This window comes from Adiantum capillus-veneris, chromosome 19 (assembly GCF_014529385.1).
Source record: "Adiantum capillus-veneris isolate H3 chromosome 19, ASM1452938v2, whole genome shotgun sequence".
Classification (NCBI taxonomy): Eukaryota; Viridiplantae; Streptophyta; class Polypodiopsida; order Polypodiales; family Pteridaceae; genus Adiantum; species Adiantum capillus-veneris.
The window spans coordinates 100181834-100203115 of NC_140949.1; positions in this window are offsets into that span (position 1 = coordinate 100181834).

Here is a 21282-nt window from a genome sequence, read left to right on the forward strand (position 1 = left end):
TCATGCCTCCATTGGCTATGAACAACAGTGTGAAAATCTAGGCTATATTGTCCTTCTCCCGCTGCCTGTGCAGCAGTTGGTGTTCCTGTATTTCCTATCATGCTCCATGGTTCTGGTGTAGAAGGTTCTTCTGGTGGATAATAGACAGAGCTCACTGCATATCCATTGGGCTCGTCGTAGTATGCATGCATAGGTACCAAAGCCTTCTCATCCGACTCAGTTACTGTGGGTGTGTATCTTATGCCGACTGGTCGTAATCCTGGTAGGGGTGGTTGTTGTCCCAACATTGGTTGTGGTCTTTCTACACCTACAGGTCCTGGTAGGTTGCCTGTCTGATATCTAGGCATCGATGGGATTTGAGGGGATGTCGCATGAGCTTGCTGAGCATATGGTCGTTCTCTCATATATCCCTTGTTATAATAACACTCCTCCGTCCCATGGTTTGTCCATTTTTGTTCAATCGCACACCATTTTGGTTGTTTAACTTGTGGTTTGGAATACAAGTTAATCTTTTTAAGCACTTCCTCTACAAGCTGCTCTTGGCTCACCGCTACTTCTCCTTTCAGTGTTGTCTTAGCAGACTTGCTTCCGCTTTGTTGCGAGGAAGAATCATCGTCAAGATCCTTGAACTCACCCTCTTTGTAGACCACACAATTTTCCACAAGGTATAGAGCTTCCTTGGTTAAATCATTCAACGTCGTGCTCCTTTTCATATGTAAGTCCTTTTGAAGATCTGCATTCCTTAGTCCTTGAATAAATATAAGCATAAGTCGAGACTGAGTTGGCAGTTCTTCCACGGGGCAGAACTTAACATATCTTTTTAGTCGGAGGGCTGCCTTTCGCACAGACTCTCCATCTTTCTGTTTGAATTTATGGATTTGTGAGACTGTATTATGAGCTATTCCCCTTTGTGAGAATTCCTTGATAAACTCGTCAAACACTTCCTCCATAGACTCAAAGTCCCTTCGCTCCACCGAGTCAAACCATGTAGCAGCATCATCCTCTAAGGTTAAACCGAATCCTGCAAATTGGGTAGGAAAGTCTAACACCTCTTCAACTCTAATTACACACACAAAGGCTGCTACATGATCTCTCGGATCCCTGCTTCCCGTATATTTCTTGTTTACCCATTTTTGCACTTGAGAAGGTCTAATTCTACGATGGTCTACAAATCTCATCATGGGATCTCCCCGTCCTAGTCGATATACCTCCTCTGGTCTTCTGTAGTGGCCAGGTTCCTCTCCCAATGGTGCTCCTAATCCATAATTTCTAACAGTTCTCGCGAGAGATGGTTCATCTCTCCGAAATCGTTCTCGGGGTGTTCTTCCAGGCTCAGTTGACCCCTGAGTCTTTGGCTTACTCTCTCCTTGATACTGTGCATAGAGTGGTGGTTCTTGTAAATCCCTTAACCCTCGTGCGGTTTGATAACCCTCTCGGGTTCGGTCTTGTTCTAATGTAGCACTCTGTCGAAGCCATGCCTGCAATGATGGCTGAGTAGCTGGTTGATCCTAGTAGTTGGACGTCGGTTGTCAGGTCGAATGTGAGGTAGAGTCATACTCTTCTGAAAAGGGATTTTTTGACTTGCTAGGGGTGTAGGTGGCTCTTGGTACTTCGTCTGGGCCATAGGTCGATGCTCCCGGAACTGTTGCCTTTTCAACCTCTTGTGGGAGAATACGTTTGTATTCTCGCCCGTATCTGTCAACAAAAACAATATCCTTCCCCATAGCAGTTTCATAAGAAAATAAGTAAAGAACCTTGTCTTTGCTTAATTCGTTTGGGTAGGGTTCCTTGCATCGAAAGTAAGAGACTATTCCCTCGCTTTCATGCTTGTAAATCCCTACATTCTCATTATAGGTTGGGACCCTAGTTGTTTTCTTATCATACATAAAAAGCGCTCCAGGTCGATCAATGTTAGGAGGCGGTTCTTGGGTTTCTAAAACCATTTTCCCTTTTGCCACGTTATCCCCATATCTGTTGTAATCCTCATGGTTACTCACTATCAGATAGTGGTTCCCCTTTTTGTCTCAGAATCTGTCTCTGTCATCATAGACTCGAATTATCTCTAGTCTCTGAGCCGGTCTTTCTTCAATACAAATACACTTGTGTCCCCGATAGTCAGAATAAACTAAGGCTCCCCTCGAGTTAGTTCCTTCCAAGAAGATTATAGTGAACTTGGTTTCGTTTAAAGGATGTAGGGAGGTGCTCCCCCCTGGAATTGGTCCTTCACCGTTGAAACCTCCTGGCTGTTGACTCCCCATCATGAAGAAGGACTTTTCCGACGAAGTGTCAGTATCACTACCCTCTTCAATGATTGGCGCTAATGGGTCTAGTCTCGTCTGAGTTACACTCTCTTCGGTGGACGTGGTGCTTACTTGACTTTTGACACTTTTAGCTCCCGACTTAACAAAGGATCCTGACCTTAAATACATAAGAATGAAAGTTGGGTTGCAAACTTAAAGCTTACCTGGACTCCTTCTTCCTATGTGGCTTTGTGATGATCTCCTTCTAGGATATACACAAGGATGGTTAGTCTGTTCACCAGGGTTTTCCCTGAATTACCAAAAAATCTTTCAAGTATATACAACAACCACTTAGTCAGTCTTCTAGTGGTCCAATTTCAAATATGAAATGATGGCTGGGATCTATATAGAGAGTATGTCCTAGCAGTATAGTCACAAATTGCAAAATGTGTCTGAATCACTACTTTCTTGGTCTATCGTGATAGACTGACAATTTGCTCAGCACAAGTCAATTCAAAATTGTGACTTTACCCTTGAGTTCCAGTTACCCTCTATAGAATATCCCTCAAGTTTTATGAAGTTTGGACACTTGGGTTGGGTTTTGGTCCCATTTTAGTATTTCAGTCAGAGCTTGATTCTCTATCTGAACCTCAGATTGACCTTCAGTGATCTAAATGCCTTGAATTTTGGTGTGTCTGTTATATAGGCCCTGATAAAGCTCTCCCTAGGGGAAATTTGAAAGAAAAGTTCCCCAGAAACAGTTTCCCTGGTCTATCGCGATAGGCTTGGCATTTTCTCCTTTTTTAGCATTTTTCTCAAGTTTTCTTCATAGTTGGTTCAGCCTCCCCTTGTGTAGTGCATTGACCAATTTTGGCACTGTTTGGACATTTGGTCAAATACTTCTTGCCCTTGTCTCTGAATTCAGACTCTAAACACTAGTTTTGAAGTTTTGTGGTCAAGAGTACCCTTGTATTGATGTGTTAAACCTGTGGTATAAAGGTTTTTTCCTTGTTGCTAGTCAATCACCACCTTCATCAGTCTATCACGATAGACTAGGCAGAGAGCAATGGGGATTTAATTTTTTGTCTCTTTTTGCATAGTCTTGTTCCCTGTGCCCATATAAGTCTATCCCCCAAGTTTTATGAAGTTTGGACTTATTTTGACCTTAAACTCAAGCACTTCACAAATTTCACTTTTCTCTGATAATTCACAACTCCATTGCACTTGAAGTGATGCAAATCTGATGACACTTCATCTTAAACTTGTGAACATCAGTCGTACCTCATGACACAGTTAGTTTACCCTAGGCTAATGGTTATATCTCCTCTTGGCCTCTTTAGGTTCACTTCGTGTTTCCTTATGACAATCACTTGTTTCTTTTTTGTTGGTTTTGGTCGCAATTTTTATGTTTTCTTGAGTGTTGGATCATAAATTTCAATGTCGACTCTTTTCACCCCCTTCAAGGGTATATGGGGTGGGTTTTGCTTTCAAGGCAAGCAAACAGCCTTATTGTTTCTTCTTTTTTGTTTGTTTTTTGAGTTTTTACAGCGTTTTTCTACTCTATTTCTTCACAAGTATAACAAGCACTCAAAACCAAAAACCATAACTCCACATTATCCTACTTAACTAAATCTAACTAGCCGCAGACCCTCGGCAAGACACAGGCTTCCTGGCTATCCACTAGACCTCAGGATACTCTATCCTGGATCTTGTTCTAAAATTTTAAGCTCTCTCTAGTCAAAACTAAAGTAAGCTAACCATCACACGAGTGACGTAGATCTCCCTACTTAAGGTCTTGTGTCCCCGGCAGCGGTGCCAATGTTTTAGGGCTTGACTACTCCCCTGTTCATACTCAAGAGCACGACACAAACAACATACTTATCATCCGATGACACGACTAACCCGTAGGTGCATGTAGGCAATCTCGTTAGCTTGTCAGGCTGAGACCAATCTACACATATGCACTTTTATGATGCATCAATCATTAACTCTGGTAGAATGCAACCCACTCTATCCCTAAACGCTCATAACACCATTTACACTTCCAATGAGCTCGGAATCGCATCAAACTTACTAGGCACCATCCTTTCACTAGGATATACTTACCTATAAGTCTAATCTCACCAGATTTGAACCCTAGTTATCTCGAATACAGTCGCGATAGACTAACAGGTCATAATCCAAAAGTGGGCGAAACTTAAGTTTATGAGTATCTATGTGTAGCTAATCTCTTTCTCATTCCATAAAGCACCTGATTGTTGAAAACAGATACTGTTTGTGCTACTTACAAGCAAAACAAGCTCAAGGAAGGATCGATCGTGAACAGCTCAAAAATGTGAATGCGTGGCGTGGGCGCGTAGCTCTCGGAGAGACTACCGCGATGGTGTAGTCACATCGTGAATCCGGTGAGGGAGAAGCGCGTAGCAAAGAGGATAAGACACACTCACTCTCTCTCTCTCTCTCTCTCTCCCTCTCTCTGGCTCGTACGACACAAAATTAATATTCAAAATTTTGTTTAAAAATGGTTCTAAGGTGACTTTTATACTTTAGTCACCTTAGCTCAAAAATGTACATGGGGTTCTCTTACTCATTATTACAAAGTGTGAACAAATCTGAGTCCTGACTAACTGATTAATCTTTACATAACCCAAACAAATGGATCAAAATGATAAGACGTCTTTGACATAAAATGGGAATTTGATATGCTTTACAAGATGGGCTCATTACAACACTTGGACAAATGGGGCTCCAACATATATACAAATATTACTTGGAAAGAAAAAAAACAAAAGAAACAGGTGATGAGTACATGGAGCTTGAGGATGGTGAAGACTCAAGGAATGCAAATGGTGACAACATACAACAACGTCAACCAAATGAGGAACCTCAACCTATTCCTAGAAGTTCTACAAGAGCAAGTAGACCTCCAAAAAGGTTTATTCCTTCCTTAAACCATCTCTTGAGCTCAGATTCTGGAGAGTTGGAATCACACGAGGAAGCTATGCAACACAAATCCAAAGAAGAATGGATAAAGAGCATGAAAGTGGAGATGGACTCATTACATCGCAACATGAGAGTTGGTTGAGTTGCCTAAAGGTAAGTGGGCACTTCAGAACAAATGGGTGTATAAGCTGAAGGAAGAAGAAGGTGGAAAGAAAGGGTACAAGTCTAGGCTTATAGGGTTTTCTCAAAAGAAAGGTATTGACTTCAATGAAATATTTCCTCCTATTGTAAAAATGAACTCAATTACACTTGTCTTAAGCCTTGTGGTTGCTCATGATTTGAATCTTGAACAAATGGATGTAAATACGGCATTCCCTCACGAAGGAAATTTACATGCTTGAACCAAAGGGGTATGAAGTCAACAGTAAGGAGAAAATGGTTTGCAGATTAAAGAAGAGCTTGTATGGCTTAAAGCAATTGTCAAGACAGTGGTACTTGAAGTTCAATCGATGGATGCTAGATCATGGATTCAAAAGATGCAACTCAGATCAGTACGTCTACACAAAGAATTTGGAAGATGGGAAGTTCATCATCCTAATGTTGTAAGTTGATGACATGTTGATTGCAAGTGCTAACATGCAGGACATCAAAAACCTAAAAGAGGAGTTGTCTAAATCTTTTTCAATGAAAGATTTAGGTGCTGTAAAGAGGATACTTGGTATGAAGATATCAAGGGGCAGGACAAAGAAGACAATAAAGCTATCTCAAGAGGATTACATCAAGAAGGTACTAGAAAGGTTTGCAATGGTTTCTACACCTTTGGCTAGGCACTTTAAACTAACCAAGGATATGTGTCCAAAGACACAAGAAGAGATAGCTTATATGTCTAAATTTCCATATGCTGCAACGGTAGGTTCTCTTATGTATCCTATGGTCTAGACAAGGCTAGACATTGCACATGCAGTGGGAGTTGTAAGTAGGTTCATGGACAACCCAGGTAAAGAGCATTGGCAAGCTGTGAAGTGGATACTTAGGTATCTGCAAGGGACAACAATCAATGCTTTGTATTTTGGAGGAACTGATATTTTTCTTCAAGGGTATGCTAATGCAGATATGGCAGGTGACAAAGATACTCAAAGGAGCACTACTGGCTATGTCTTCATGGTTGGAGGCATAGTAGTAAGGTGGGATTCAAAACTATAAAAAGTGGTCTCACTTTCTACCACGGAAGCAGAGTATGCAGCAATGACAGAGGCAAGCAAAGAAATTATGTGACTTCACAGATTCTTAGAAGAGCTTGGATTCAAACAAGAAAATTGTGTCTTGTATAGTGATAGCCAAAGTGCTATCCATCTTGCGAAGAACTCAGCCTTTCATTCAAAGACAAAGCACATTGAGGTGAGATATCACTTCCTACGCACTCTTTTGGAAGAGAGACAACTAAATCTAGGAAAGGTGCATACAAGTGAAAATCCTGCAGACATGTTTACAAAGGTGGTCAACAAGGAGAAGTTGAGCTTTTGCTCATCTTCAATCGGCATTCAAGGATAAGAGGCCCCAGGATGGAAAGCAGTTACAGGTTTGGTTTGGAGATAAGTCTTCAAGTGGGAGATTGTTAAGTATGGAGCCTGATTTACCCCTTGTAATTTTTTGTATTAAAAACGGACATTTGTAAGGCCTGCGTTATGAGCAGAAGTCTTTGTGCGTGAAGAAAATCACTCATCAAAAACCAAAATTTTCACGCCAAAATTCCTTTTCGTCAGAATATTATGGTTAAACGGCAGCCAAAAAGTGGGTGAAAAACAGCCGATTGTTTGGGTGGTTGGCCGGTGGTCGGTTGTAGGGAGGCATTGTAGCACAACCTAATTGCAACCCACAAGATTGTCAAATCGTGGATCGGTAACCCGGCTAGGGTATGGAAGCATGAGCCTAAGATGTATAGACATAGAGGATTCAAGGAGCCTTCTACTCATCATAGAGAAAAGCCATGGAAAGGGCTTTCTCTAATCAACCACACATTCCTACTTGCTAATCAGTTGCACACGATCATGTGGTTGAAATTAACCTCTCACATCAATCACTCTATTCTTGTACAACTCTTAATCACACAACTATACAAGCATGCAATTAACATACCTACTCCATATTAGTGTATCCATTCCGGTACATCCCCTCAATGCGACTATGTATGCACACACACTAACCACACACCTTGTAGAGAGAGAGAGAGAGAGAGAGAGAGAGAGAGAGAGAGAGAGAGAGAAAGAGGAAGAGAAAGAAGGCATAGCCCTCACACACCATGGCCAATGGTGTGGATAGAAGAGATTAACTCAAAAAAAAGGATTAGAGATCTACCATCACACTAATACAATCTCACTCCACATAATCAAACAAAGAAGACTAATAAGAAAGAAAGTGTAATTGATTATTAGAAATCAAGAGCTACATGGCTATGGAAAGCCCATGAGCCTCATGACCATCCACTCTACAAAGAGAAGAACTCACCCAAGAATGACTTCTCATTAAGCATAGGGCTCTTTTATAGCTTTGGGCCTCAAACCCTTCAACTATGGGATAAATTTGAGCTCTTTAGCCTAAACTTATACAACTTTGGAACTCCTAAATGAGCCCAAGTCCCTATACAATGAACAGGAAATATTGTGCACTATAGCACAACCATAACTTGGTGCATAATTGGTGTAGCCTGTGTTAGTTGCTGCTAACATTCCCCCCTTCCTAATTTGGCGCACGTCCTCGTGTGCCTGTGAAGCAAGACACGGTGGCCTTTGATGCTAATTACTTGTTCTTATGTTTTCCATCTCAACATGTATTTCATGGACTTGCTTTCTACCATGTCACCAAGAATGAATAAAACATGAAGCACAAATGAACAATCATGGAAAGTGAATTTTTTGCTTCTAAAAGATGGGTGAATCATAGTCAAAAACTATATAACATAAAGCAAAAAACACATAAACTTTCATGAAGATTAAACCACTTGAAATTTCAGTTTTATGCATGAAACACAAGCAATCAATTATGACCCTAAGCTAATGCAAGTTCATAAACCTACTAGCCTAAAAACTATGTGAACAATCTTAATAAATCATCCAAGTCTATCATGTCTACGGGCTATAAAAAAGCTCCTAATCTATTAGTACATTGTCAAAGCTCATGGAAATTTTGTTTTTGTCATTCATTGAAAAAAGTAAAGTACAATCACAAGGCTATCACCCCAACGCAATTCTAGGTGCAACTCTCGGCTCCTTGAACCCTCAAGAAGGTGTTCCAAAAGCCTACTAGCCTACCAAGGCAACAGCTAACCCTTATCAGCCCAGGGCATCGGTTTAGGGCCTTGACCAAGCGAGTGAAGGTGATTCCCCTCGCTTGCTAAGTGCCAATAAGACGCTAGGCCTCACATAGACACAACATAACTTAGAAATTTTCTTTTCATGTGTCTAGTAGTATTTTTGCTACTTTTTATTGACACTTTTTTGCTTCATTAACTCATTTTTTAGCACTTTTTTATTTCTACCCAGATGAGATGCTAATGGAAATTGGACTAAAGGACTAAAGCCTAATCATAACCCTAGGTCATTTCAAAAATGAATGGAGTATTAAGACTATCACTAAGAGTCTAGGACTAATGAGAAATGAACCTACATTAACCTAAGGTCAACGCCAATTACTTATGGTTAGCACACATAAAACCTAATTTTTTGATGAGTTAATTTTCACAAAGCAAAGTGTTGAAACTTTAGTATGCCTAGTTTTTGAACATGAAAAAAACATAGCTTAGAAGCAGATTCACTTAAGCCAAGCAAGAGAATGAAGTGATAAAAGATCAAAATCATGGAAGGATTACACCTATTCATGCTCTTTTGAGCATCCTTGAGCAAGCATCCCCTTTGTGTAGAGAAGCCTCTTGATCTTTTTATTTGCAAAAGAAGCTGATTTGAAGCTAAGTGTAAACAAAAGCTCCAAAAGTCTTTTTATTGAAATCCAAAAACACACAAAAAAACATTAATGAAAACCTAAAACTAGGGTCTTGCATACCCGAATTTGCCAAAGGGAAAAACCCAAGGGAAAAAAATTCCTTTGGTTGTGCACATGATGCTCTAAAGTAGCAAATTTATGCCTACACATCAACAATGAGAGAGGTAAAATGCTTCTACATAAGCAAATTTTCAATTTTTTACATTCTCTCATGCATGATTCAAAAGTTGACTAAGTGTTAGCTCACTTAAAATATGGAAATTAAAACAAGTCAAGAGCTGAAAATAATGCAATTTTTGAATGAAATGAAGTGACTCTTGAAAGTCAAATTTTACAATTAAAAGCTTTCCAAAAAGTTGGCTAACAACTAGCTCACATGAAATTTTACATTTTTAGAGCATCTATGAGCTAGAGTTGAGTGCAACTCTTAATGGAATGAAAGTGAATGGCTCTCAATAGACAAATTATGTACTTCAAAGCTCAAAAAAGTTGGTTAAACACTAGCTCAAAATGAAAAAAATAAACTTTTGACAAGGCTATGAGCTAGCATATATACAACTTTTAATCCAAACAATTGTAATGGCTCTATGTAGTCAAATTTTGCAATATTGCAATGATGACCCCTTGTTGGATTAATGAAAGTACACTCCTATCCACAACCTTCAAAACAACTCAATTGTTAGTGCTTTTAAGCATTTGTCATTCAAAGCAAGCACTCAAAATATGCTCAATCAATTCCAAGATCAAATTTTAATGCACATTCCCAACCAAGCATCTTTGAATCATTCAATGGTGGCTTACATAAAAAAGAATTCATTTTAACTAAGACACATAACACAAAAGAGAGTGTCATTCCTTCACAAGTGACCAATTGGGAATAACACACTTAATTTCTAGGGCATTCAAAAATACAAGTGCTAGATTCAAAGGTTTTCGAGCCTGGCATATCCAAGCATTGTAATTTCCCTTCCTTTAGTCACTGAAGACTAGTCCTTTATAATCACTGCTTTTTCTATAAAAAAAAATTTAAGGTCAAATGGGGCGGAGGGTGATCCCATGGGAAGCATCCCTTACATATTTATTTTTTATTTTTTTAAATAGTGATTCTCAATGGAGGCAGTCTGTGAAGGCAGCATAGCGAGCTAGGGACGCTTCTAGTGTGTGTGATGGCGTGGATAAGACCAGAGCAGGGTGGGCTTGATGCGGGATCCGGCATGGCACGAGCGTAGTCAATGGGTGGGCTTACCTGGCAGCGCCTTTAACAGGTGGCAGCTACAGTTGACTGATGGCGTTGAATGTGGGGCGGAGAGAGAGAGAGAGAGAGAGAGAGAGAGAGAGAGAGAGAGAGAGAGAGAGAGAGATGATCATGTGTGTGTGTATGTGGGTCTTGTGAGCCAAAACTAGCAGCTGGGTGGGGTCGGCTCCGGGTCCAGGTCAGCAGCGATTTAGGAAGTGGGTGAGCATGATACGAGTCTCAAGAAAGTGTGTGTGTGTGTGTGTGTGTGTGTGTGTGTGCCTCTCCAAGCGCCAAAGCTACCAGGATGGCCTTGGTTTGGCTTTTAGTGTGTGTGTGTGTGTGTGTGTGTGTGTGTGTGTGTGTGTGAGTGTGAGAGAAGCAACGTGCAGAGCCTGGGTTGTTGGCCAGCATTTGTAGGCGTAGGTCAGTCGGTCTGAGCTCAGAGGGCAAGGCAACAATCAAAGCTATCTTGGTGGGGCTTGATCCTCACTAAACAAAAATCCTCGTAGGGGTCCATTCCCACATAGTATTGAGCTTGAAAAATGGTGAGGGTGCTCACTTAATCAAGGATACCAATCAAACCATGCATATTTGAAAATCGGTCAATTATTATGCACATTATCTCTCAAACGTCATTAAAATTGCTTCAATTTGATGCATCTTTTTGAACACATATGCATGCATTGGAAATCCAAATGTGCATTCAAATTGAATCAATTTACATTCAGATGTTGGAAGATGCACACATGCTTAACGAGTACACAAATCTCTTCATTAACCCAAATCCAAGTTGTAATCAAATCTTCCATTGATCATTTTTTTTCAATCTCAAATCATTCAAATCCAATCGGATTTGTCAATTGGTTTCCGTGGCTACATACATTTAATTATGGCACTTGAAAATGCACAATTCAATGAAATTTCCAATCAAATAGACACAATGATTACAAAGGTAATGCACATAAATCATCTTCAATGGAGTACCTATTGAATCATCCAAAGTCAATCATATACATCCCAACTTTTAGGTCTAATAATCATCATAATTGGTAAAAAATACCAATTATTCATTCAAGGACCGGATTGCACATGCCATTGAGTAGGCACACACACAAAAATTTAGGCCAAAATTTTATACAAAAATTACATCAATTCCACATTGCAATGCACAAATTTCAAGCTCGATCAAGCATAATGCTCAATTTCTAAAAAATTTACATTATTTTTACCTAATCAAGCAATGCACACACTCAAAAATTAAGCACAAAATATCAAATTTGGATCAATTGGCAATGCATTTAGGCTTATACCTGATCATTGCACACACGTTTTACGATCATTTCACAATCAAAAATTATTTAGGTGCCATAATTGACCATCAATCATAGAAAATCAAGTGGTCTTGGATAGGCACACACACTCAATTTTTGCCCAAATTTTTGGCAATTAGGCTTATCCAATGATTGAATTAGCCTAACATACACATCATTTACATGATTGCATACTCATGTATCATCAATTCCATCACTTCATATGCATGTACACACTAAAAATTAGGTGCACAACACACACACTTGAAAATTTTGACAGTTTTTTTCCTCTTTGGTGCATGCACACACACAATGATTTATATGCACACACATGAATTCTTGATAAGAATTAAGCATTATTTGGATACACACAAAGTTCATTAGTCACAATTTGACTATCAATTTCATTCAAAGTGTATCAAATTAGGTGCAAAGTGTAGGTCAATTTGTGTTACACACCTAATTTTAGCAAATAATTAGCAACATTGTACCTCATTAATCAATCAAGAATTGACATAACAAGTGAGTGCTGTTACATCGTAATTACACTCCAAGCTATTCCTTTGCTCCACGCGAAGATGCATCATTGCACACACAAGTGTGTGCACCATCAAATCGGCTCCAAAATTGACCATTTGTAGGTCAAAATCAAACACTCAAATCATCAAATTAAGCATAAATTGGTACAATTAACTTGATTAGAGTGATGATTCCGCCTCTTACAAGGGGATTTCACATACTTTACACTTCAAATGTTAGTGGTTAGGTTAGCAAGGTTAGTCAAAATTAGTAGAAATTAGCATGAAATTAGTACAATTAGCATGGAAAGAAGCGAAATTAGTAAGGGTTAGCATGAAATTAGTGAAATTGGGGGTGGAATTGGGCGTTTGGGGTATTCATAACTCAACATTAGCATCAATTTCTTGCACAACATCATCAAAGCAAACCAAAAATTGAGTTTCATACACACAAAAAACCGAGAAATTAGTAAAGGAATTACTCTATTCTACACATCCTAAACTCACTAGCTTAGGTTATCAATCCCTGGAAACGGCGCCAAATGTAGGGAGGCATTGTAGCACAACCTAATTGCAACCCACAAGATTGTCAAATCGTGGATCGGTAACCCGGCAAGGGCATGGAAGCACGAGCCTAGGATGTATAGACATAGAGGATTCAAGGGATCCTTCTACTCATCATAGAGAGAAGCCATGGAAAGCGCTTCCTCTAATCAACCACACATTCCTACTTACTAATCACCTGCACACAATCATGTAGTTGAAATTAACCTCTCACATGAATCACTCTATTCACAACTCTTAATCACACAACTATACAAGCATGCAGTTAACATACCTACTCCATATTAGTGTATCCATTCCGGTACATCCCCTTAATGCGACTACGTATGCACACACACTGACTGCACACCTTGTAGAGAGAGAGAGAGAGGAAGAGAAGGAAGGCATAGCCCTCACACACCATGGCCAATGGTGTGGATAGAAGAGATTAACTCAAAAAAGGGATTAGAGATCTACCATCACACTAATACAATCTCACTCCACATAATCAAACAAAGACATACTAATAAGAAAGAAAGTGTAATTGATTATTAAAAATCAAGAGCTACATGGGCATGGAAAGCCCATGAGCTTCATGACCATCCACTCTACAAAGAGAAGAACTCACCCAAGAATGACTTCTCATTAAGCATAGGGCTCCTTTATAGCTTTGGGCCTCAAACCCTTCAACTATGGGATAAAGTTGAGCTCTTTAGCCTAGACTTATACAACTTTGGAACTCCTAAATGAACCCAAGGCCCTATACAATGAACAGGAAATATTGTGCACTATAGCACATCCATAGCTTGGTGCATAATTGGTGTAGCCCGTGTTAGCCCGCTGCTAACATCGGTAGTCAGTGGCCAATGGCCAGTGGTCAAAAGTCAATGGCCAGTGGCTGATTTCAAAGATGGACTTCTCTTCTTAAGGGCGGCTACACATGGGCAAATTGGAGGGTCCGATTTGGACTTGTCTACACAAGGGCGGCTACACACGACTGCCTCTCTTGAGAGAGGGAAGCCCTTTTGGCGTATAAAAGGAGGCCTCTTCTACACACAAAAATGGATTGTGAAGCATTGTGGTGCATTTTGAAGTTGATGTGAGGTGGTGAGAGTGAAGTAAGGCGAGAGCTCCAAAAGGGTATAATCCCTTTGTAACTTACTTCTTGTTTGAAGTACTAAAGCCATTGAGTGGCTGCTTTCTCGTGGACGTCGCCCACATTGGGTGAACCACGTATATCATGTGTAGTCTCTCTCTCTCTCTACTCTATAATCTCTTGTGTGTGAAAATTATCTCTCTTCATTAAGTAATCTACTCGATTATCTACTTAGTTACATCCTATTTCCTAACATAGCCTCGGGCAAAGGCGTGGCACCTTTATCGCAACAAACTCCCACTTAAAGGCGATGCACCGATAAGTGAGACCTATTAGCTAAACTCCTAGTATGTACAAGAAAATAGGTGAGAGACTCTTTCAACCTATGCCCACTGGCTCACTTTGCCGATCTATACGTAGTTGTATCACCTATGGTGGTAAGCAAGCGTGTGTACCCACACTAGAGCTTGCATGTAAATCCCATAGACAACTATATATGATCTACAAAACTCCAATATGCATCATGCTAGTGTTAGCCATTGCACGATCGACAACCCCTACTACAAATGCTCCCACTACAGCTACTAGATTGAACCTCGACCCTAGTAAGTCGAATATGAGATGCTAGAACACTGATGAAATTTGTGCAAACCTAGCTGTCCTCACATCCCCTATGCTATATTCAATCACTGCATCATCAGGACTAGCCATCGTGTATGGATTTGTCAACAACGACACTAGGAAACCTATGCCCCTATCACCCATAGGCAAAATTGTGTGTCTTGGCACCAACTCATCAGCCTCTAACATGAGCATATCAAAGAGCTCAATGTTTATTAGATCTATTTGTGTATCTAGGGAGTAGACATGCTCTAACTCTACCTACACAAACTCTGACAACACCTGTTGTGTCTTACTAGAGCATTATCTCTCTATCTCTATCTCTATCTCTACAAAGTCTACTGGCACGTCCTGCACAATTAAATGCTCTGTCTTGTGAGCATGGAGGGAGCTCACATGTGAAAGAGACCTGTCTCGCCTCTCGCTCAAACCATGCTAGCAACAAAACCAAGACTATGTTGTCTCAAACCTCAGACACATGCATAGGATATACCAGGCCACTGGCTCCTCTGGCAATCACGAATGAACCACAATGCAATTGGAAAGAGTTCTCTCTAAGTAGTTTCTGAAAACCAAAGTCTGCTAAAAACTATCTCACTGAGATCAAGCTCTGTCTCAGCTGAGAAATGTAGCACACATGTTGTAGAGTGTATGATGCACCACTGGGCAATGACAAACAAACATCTCATGCACCCTCTATGTCAAATTCCAAATCATTGGCCACCTATAGACAACCAAAACTCCCACTAGAGAAGGTGCTAAACTAGTCACAATGCGGTGTGACGTGAAAAACTGCATTGTCATCTAGCAACCAACACGAAGAAGTGTCACTGCTCAAAGACATGTAATCATGACGAACGCTAAAGGCAAATGTGACATCACCATCACATTTTTCAAAAATTCATGTGCACTATGCATAGATCTCCATTGTTGTCTCATACACCTAAAACAACGACGCCTAATGTGCCTTCTGTGACCACAATTCCAATAACACATGTTTATTGCCATAAATAAATGCCAAAATGGGAACAAAGTGGAAGATCACTCAACCACTACGCAATCAAGGAAAAACCATGAGAAATCGCATCAAAACCGATGCTCACATATGCATAAAATAGCTCCATAGTCTACAATTTGCAAGCATAAAATCTGGGACAAACTGATCAACCGAGCGTAAAGTACATAACTATATACACAAGTAGAGAGCAAACTAGCTCAAAACGCATCCCACAAGAGAAATTTCCTACAATAATGTGCAAAAACCTGTGAAAAATATGACTATCTATTTGTAGCCACACAAGCATATGCTAACCCTCACTCTTACGAGAGTGGGTACAAGAACATCAAGTTGTGTCCAAGCTGACAACACTTGTCAAAGTGAGAGTAAACACTCAATCACTATCAGAGTGGGAATATATCGACCACTGTACAAGATGCCATAAAACTCCAAACTTTTATGGAGAGAAGATGGGGAAAAATGAACAGAATTTTCTTTTTGAAATGAGTCAAAACTCAACGCAAACCACAAGCCAAAAAATGCAGATAACTGCTAGAGTGGGAGTCAAATAAATCACTAAACCATCAGAGAGTAAACTGCGAATACGCATAGACCATGGCAAGAATCTGGGAAAAATTCGACAGAGTTTTCCCTGAAAGGTGATCAAAGACTCAAAAAACTCACCAAATGCGCATGAAAATATACACTTAGTGTCTCAATAGCAAAATCCAAAAATGGCATACATAGCACTGCCAAAACCCTGGCAAAATAGCTCACTCTTGATCGTGTGGCTCTATGGACGTATACCTGTCCAAAAACACCTATAAACATGTGAACCTGCTACCTACAAGCTATACAAAACTCAAATTGTATATGCACAATGCATACACAACATGAAACTACACAAGACCGTGTCAAACGCTCTCCAAAATGCTCCACACAATCGTACATGAGAACTACATGTGCCGCATAAGTTGTACTGGAAAGATTGTGCAACTTGTGAGCAAAGTGCTGGAGGGCAAACCTGCTTCCAAATGGACCATCGGAGCCGTATGTGTCGGTATGTGCCGTTGAGGCCAAAAACTAGGAAAAACGTCGAAGTCAAAACACCATGGAGAGTACTTCGGATCCGGGATGCTCCAAATGGGGATAGAGGAGAGCCGATGCCAATCTCGCTCTATGGTCTCTTAATGTGTTGAAATTGGGATGTCAGCATCGATGCCATCTTTCATCATCAGGCAAAGGCGCCAATGTTGTGGCCAATTGTGCTCAAAGCTGAGAAACCACTCCATGTTGCCTTCTGCCGCTAGGTGGAAGCATGCTAGCAGAATAGCAGCCTGGTCGGTGTCAAATCCGATGTTGATCTATTGTCAAGAGCCGAGGCCGAGGGAATTGAAATGCCGAGAAAAACCGCCAATATTGGTGTCGAAACCAATGCTGAGAAGTAGAAGAAAATAGACAAGAGTCGATATTGTAAGGCGTGTCGCAAAAGCCAAGCCGCCAGTTCCGAAAATCGATGTTGAAGCCGTCTCCCACCGTCAAACAGGAGTCTCAACCTGTATGTCCTAGCTCTCAGATATGCCGAGAGCTAATGGGAATCACCAATGCTGGGCCAAAGTGAATCGTTGAGAAGAAGGTGTCATCAAAGCCATTGCCACCGGTGCTGTGCCGCGACCGTTAGAGAAGAGAATAAAGTACTCTCTCTCTCTCTCTCTCTCTCTCTCTCTCTCTCTCTCTCTCTCTCTCTCTCTCTCTCTCTCTCTCTCTCTCTCTCTCTCTCTCTCTGTGTGTGTGTATGTGTGTGTGTGTGTGTGTGTGTGTGTGTGTGTGTGTGTGGTGTGTGTGCTCTCGTGCCAAGGATGAGCTTCCAAAGCTCTGCTATCACCAAAGCTGGCACCTTCTCCCTATGCTTTCTCTCCCTCAAGCTCTCTTTCTTTCTCTCGCTTTCTTGCTCTATCTCTCACAGCTCTCTCTCTATCTCCAAGGTTGGGGTGTGTGAGTGAGAGGGTGTGTGAGAGTGGGGTGGGAAGTTGAGGGCTTTAGTGATGGGAGCACACAAGGTCAAGGAGTCTCAGGTGGGGGGGGATCCCGTGGGAGCGATCCCCTGCACACACTAAGTGTGTAAAACTTTAATTTCGTGCAAACTGACAAAATGGTAGGTTTTGACGAGCGCTTTGTCGACCTCCATCACTACCTTAATCGGGCCCTGATCATTCTCTTGCTCACAAGCACTGTGTCAACTGCTTGTGTCCCCCTTTGAGACTACTACCCAAATTGCCCAATTTGCTAGCTACTGGATTCCTTGCAGCTCGACTTGCTGTGTGCTACACTACCCAACCTCGGCTTTGCAAAGTGGTTCTATTGCTCTCGATGCATTTCTCACGACCTCTGTCATTTGTCGGATGCTCCCCCTAATGCTTAATTTTCTTTTCTTATGCTACTGCTTGGATCTGCTAAGAGTTTCCAAGCCTTCAAGGCTTCTTCTCCTTGCTCAACCCATTGTTGCCCGACTCTCGGATTCTCTATCCTCGATTGAGTCCTTCGATTTGCTTGCACTTGAAGCTCCCTGTATTGCCCAAGAGCTGATGTATTTCTCTTGTGTTACTTGCATAGATTTTCAAAGAATCATCAAGATCCCGTCCAAGCCAAGAAGGGGGTTGCACGCACCGGGTAGCCGAGATCTTGCCCAATCTCCTCTGGGTGTTCATCGACGAGCTCCGATCCGACGCCATAAAGCTGGATCCACCGCCACCAAGCTCAAGCCCCTATGGCCAAAGCTCCATTTCTCCCGTGTCTGTTGGCGAGAAATGGTAGCATGCACGGTTCATCGTCATAGCTCTGATACCACTTGTGAGTGATGTGTGCAAATGCGTGTGTGCATGGTGCGTGTAGGGAATGACGATGAGTTAGTTGACCCTGCAAGTGCACTTGTGATGATTTACAATGATGTTGCTAGGTATGAACGCATGCTTCCAACAGAAAAGGAGTTCATGGAAGTGCAAAAAAAGCTAGGGATTGAAGAAATGGGTAAGGCAAGCACTTCTTCATCATCTTCGGCCTCAACCTCGAATGTGCCCACTGGAGGTCAAGGCGGCATCAACCTATGGAATGAGGATTTACTTGAGGAAGATGAAAACCAGAAGGTAATCTTTTTTTATTTGCCTTACCTTTTTGGTTTCTACTTATGTCATTTCATAACTTTAACTTGTTGCAGTTGGTGGTCTATGATGATACCGTCATTCCTCGCCCTCGTGGACGAGTCATGGGAGATTTAGGGAAGAATTCCTCTCTCGGCCAATACTTAAAGAATCTTAAGTATTCGAGTTTTTTGGTCTTCCATTTGTCCTTCTCCAATGACAACGCGGAGCTACCCTTGATGACGTTGAAGACACTTTCAAGATATTTAGGAGGGGCCGTCATTAGGTGGAACGCAGATAAAATAATGCTTTATTGTATATGTTTGGCCAAGGGCCAGGAATTTATGGTTTGCATAGTCGCTATTTTTTGATCCAAGCAGCATATGGTTTGGCAAGCGGAATCACTGACCCTATGCAATTACTAGAGTATGACAAGCATGCTATGTTTCGCAATAAACAACCAATTGCGCATCTGCCTACTGAAAAAATGTCTCTTGTGGCTGTGGAGGTGGAGACAAATGTACTATCGACAAACGAACCTGCAGGACTAGGTTGCAAAATACCAAGGCAAGAAGAAGACGATAAAACACAGTAGGCAAAAAGGCCAGAATATTTTGTAACTTTTCCTGACGAAGATGAAGAATAGAGAAGCTCCAATGTATATTGTCGATGCCAAAAAATAGTACATTTTCTATCAAAACAATGAGTACATTATGTGTCTCACTTTTGTGTGACTGGTTGTCTTCTCTTGGCACAAAAAATTATGTTGTCTTACAATGCGCTATCTTTAGGAAGTCTCAAACAACTTGGGTCGGAGTTGTCCAAGTTTTTCCAATGCATTTTTTTTGAAGTCGCCACTCTGCATGTCGCGATGCCGCAGAAGATGGCTCCCATATTTCCTTCTTTCGTCGTTTGCTTGCTAATCTCATTGCTTGGCCAATCTGACTGTCTTTGACACGTTCCTTTCGGTGTGTTCTATGCATAAGTTTTTGATAAGTCCATTGATGTAGTTCCTCCAAACTGTTGGCTTTGTTTGCACCACCTCCGTGACGAGTGTGGCTGAAATAGCCAGTACGGGCTTGGTAGTGAGTTTTCTCCATACCTTGTGTAGACCATATAGCCAAGCTACCATACTGCCTAGCAAACCAAGGCATGTGGTTGCATATGATATGCTACCAAAAATACCAACCTATTGTTTATATGTAAATATATAATCACAATTTTATCAAATAAAGTAATATACCATGTAATGAGTTATGTGTTGATTTGTCCATGCAGCTATGAAAGACCTGTGGAAGGTCTCCAAAGCGTCTTGAAACAATGTATAGTCAGTATCTCTCCAAGCATTGAGCTCACAAAACTTGAATATGGAATCCAAACTTTTCCACACGTTCGCTTTGCGAGTCCTTGGTTCACCATTGTCTGCGTGGTCAACCTCTGCATTGTGCAGGTTTCTCCACCGGTTGTATCTCAATGTCAACCTTTCCTGAGCACTTTGGCTTTTGCGTTGTCTGCGTCTTGTTGGCATCGACAAGAAGAGACGGGCTTTCACACCGCCAATAGACAACTTCTTTGGCACATCTCGACCATTCTTAGACCTCTTCTCGTCCTGCTCTATTTTCACATGTCCTCCATGCAAGCCCATATCTGAGAAAACTGTTTCCAATGATAATATAGCCCTTTTTTTTGTTGATGCTGGATGAGTGGTCCAAGCAAAACAAATGTACAGAAACATAAGTTTCTCAATGATTCTGCAGAGTCCATGCATTGTGAAAATATGTACTCTGGATAGTGAAATATCCAACACTGGGCGGAAGTTTAGGTCCTGCAAGTGCCTGTCCAGTGCTCTCCTCCATTTTATTTTGTCAAGACCAATGACTCCTCCCATGCAATACAAAAAAGGGCTTTTACTTGTTGCTCCTTTTGAGATGTTGTACATACACTTTAGGGTTTTGAGATCTCCAGCCATATGCCACTCTACTGTGTATGAACCCATGCCTAATACATCGAGTGCTCTGTTCGCTTATGACTTCAGGAATACTTGTTTGATGGAAAACCCAATTAAGAATATCGAAATTCTCTGTAGGCACCTGAAATGGGAAAACCAAACCAATCAAATGAAACATGTCTAACCAATTTTTTAAGCAAAAACTTGTTGATATCAAACCTTGAATGTGGCTAATAAGAAAATATTGTTTTCGGATTGCATGCTAAAGTTTCTAGGGTCGTTCGAAGCAATGCTTTCATCTAATGCTCTATTTATAAGTGTTATTATGACACGCTCAACCTTTGTCTCTTTCACTAGCTCGCACTAATCCAGTTTAAGCACAAACTTCAAAACTCCATTGCATTCCTCTTGAGAAACCTCGAACAATTGAACAATATATGTCTGCAAAGCTACTAAATCATAAAATATATTATTGTATTTGTCATAGACCACTTCCTCTGCTGATGGCGATCTGTACATTGCTTCAATGTGAAAAGGAGTGCCCAATGTCCGAAGCACTTCCTGGTTGATCTCCAGTCTTGTCTTTCTAATGGAGGAAGGATTTGGCAGCAACGTGTGCTTGAGATTGAACTTCTTACTTTGTTGCTGCATAGTTCTGTAAAGAGAGAATTAAGTAAATGGACTATTTCCAAGTTT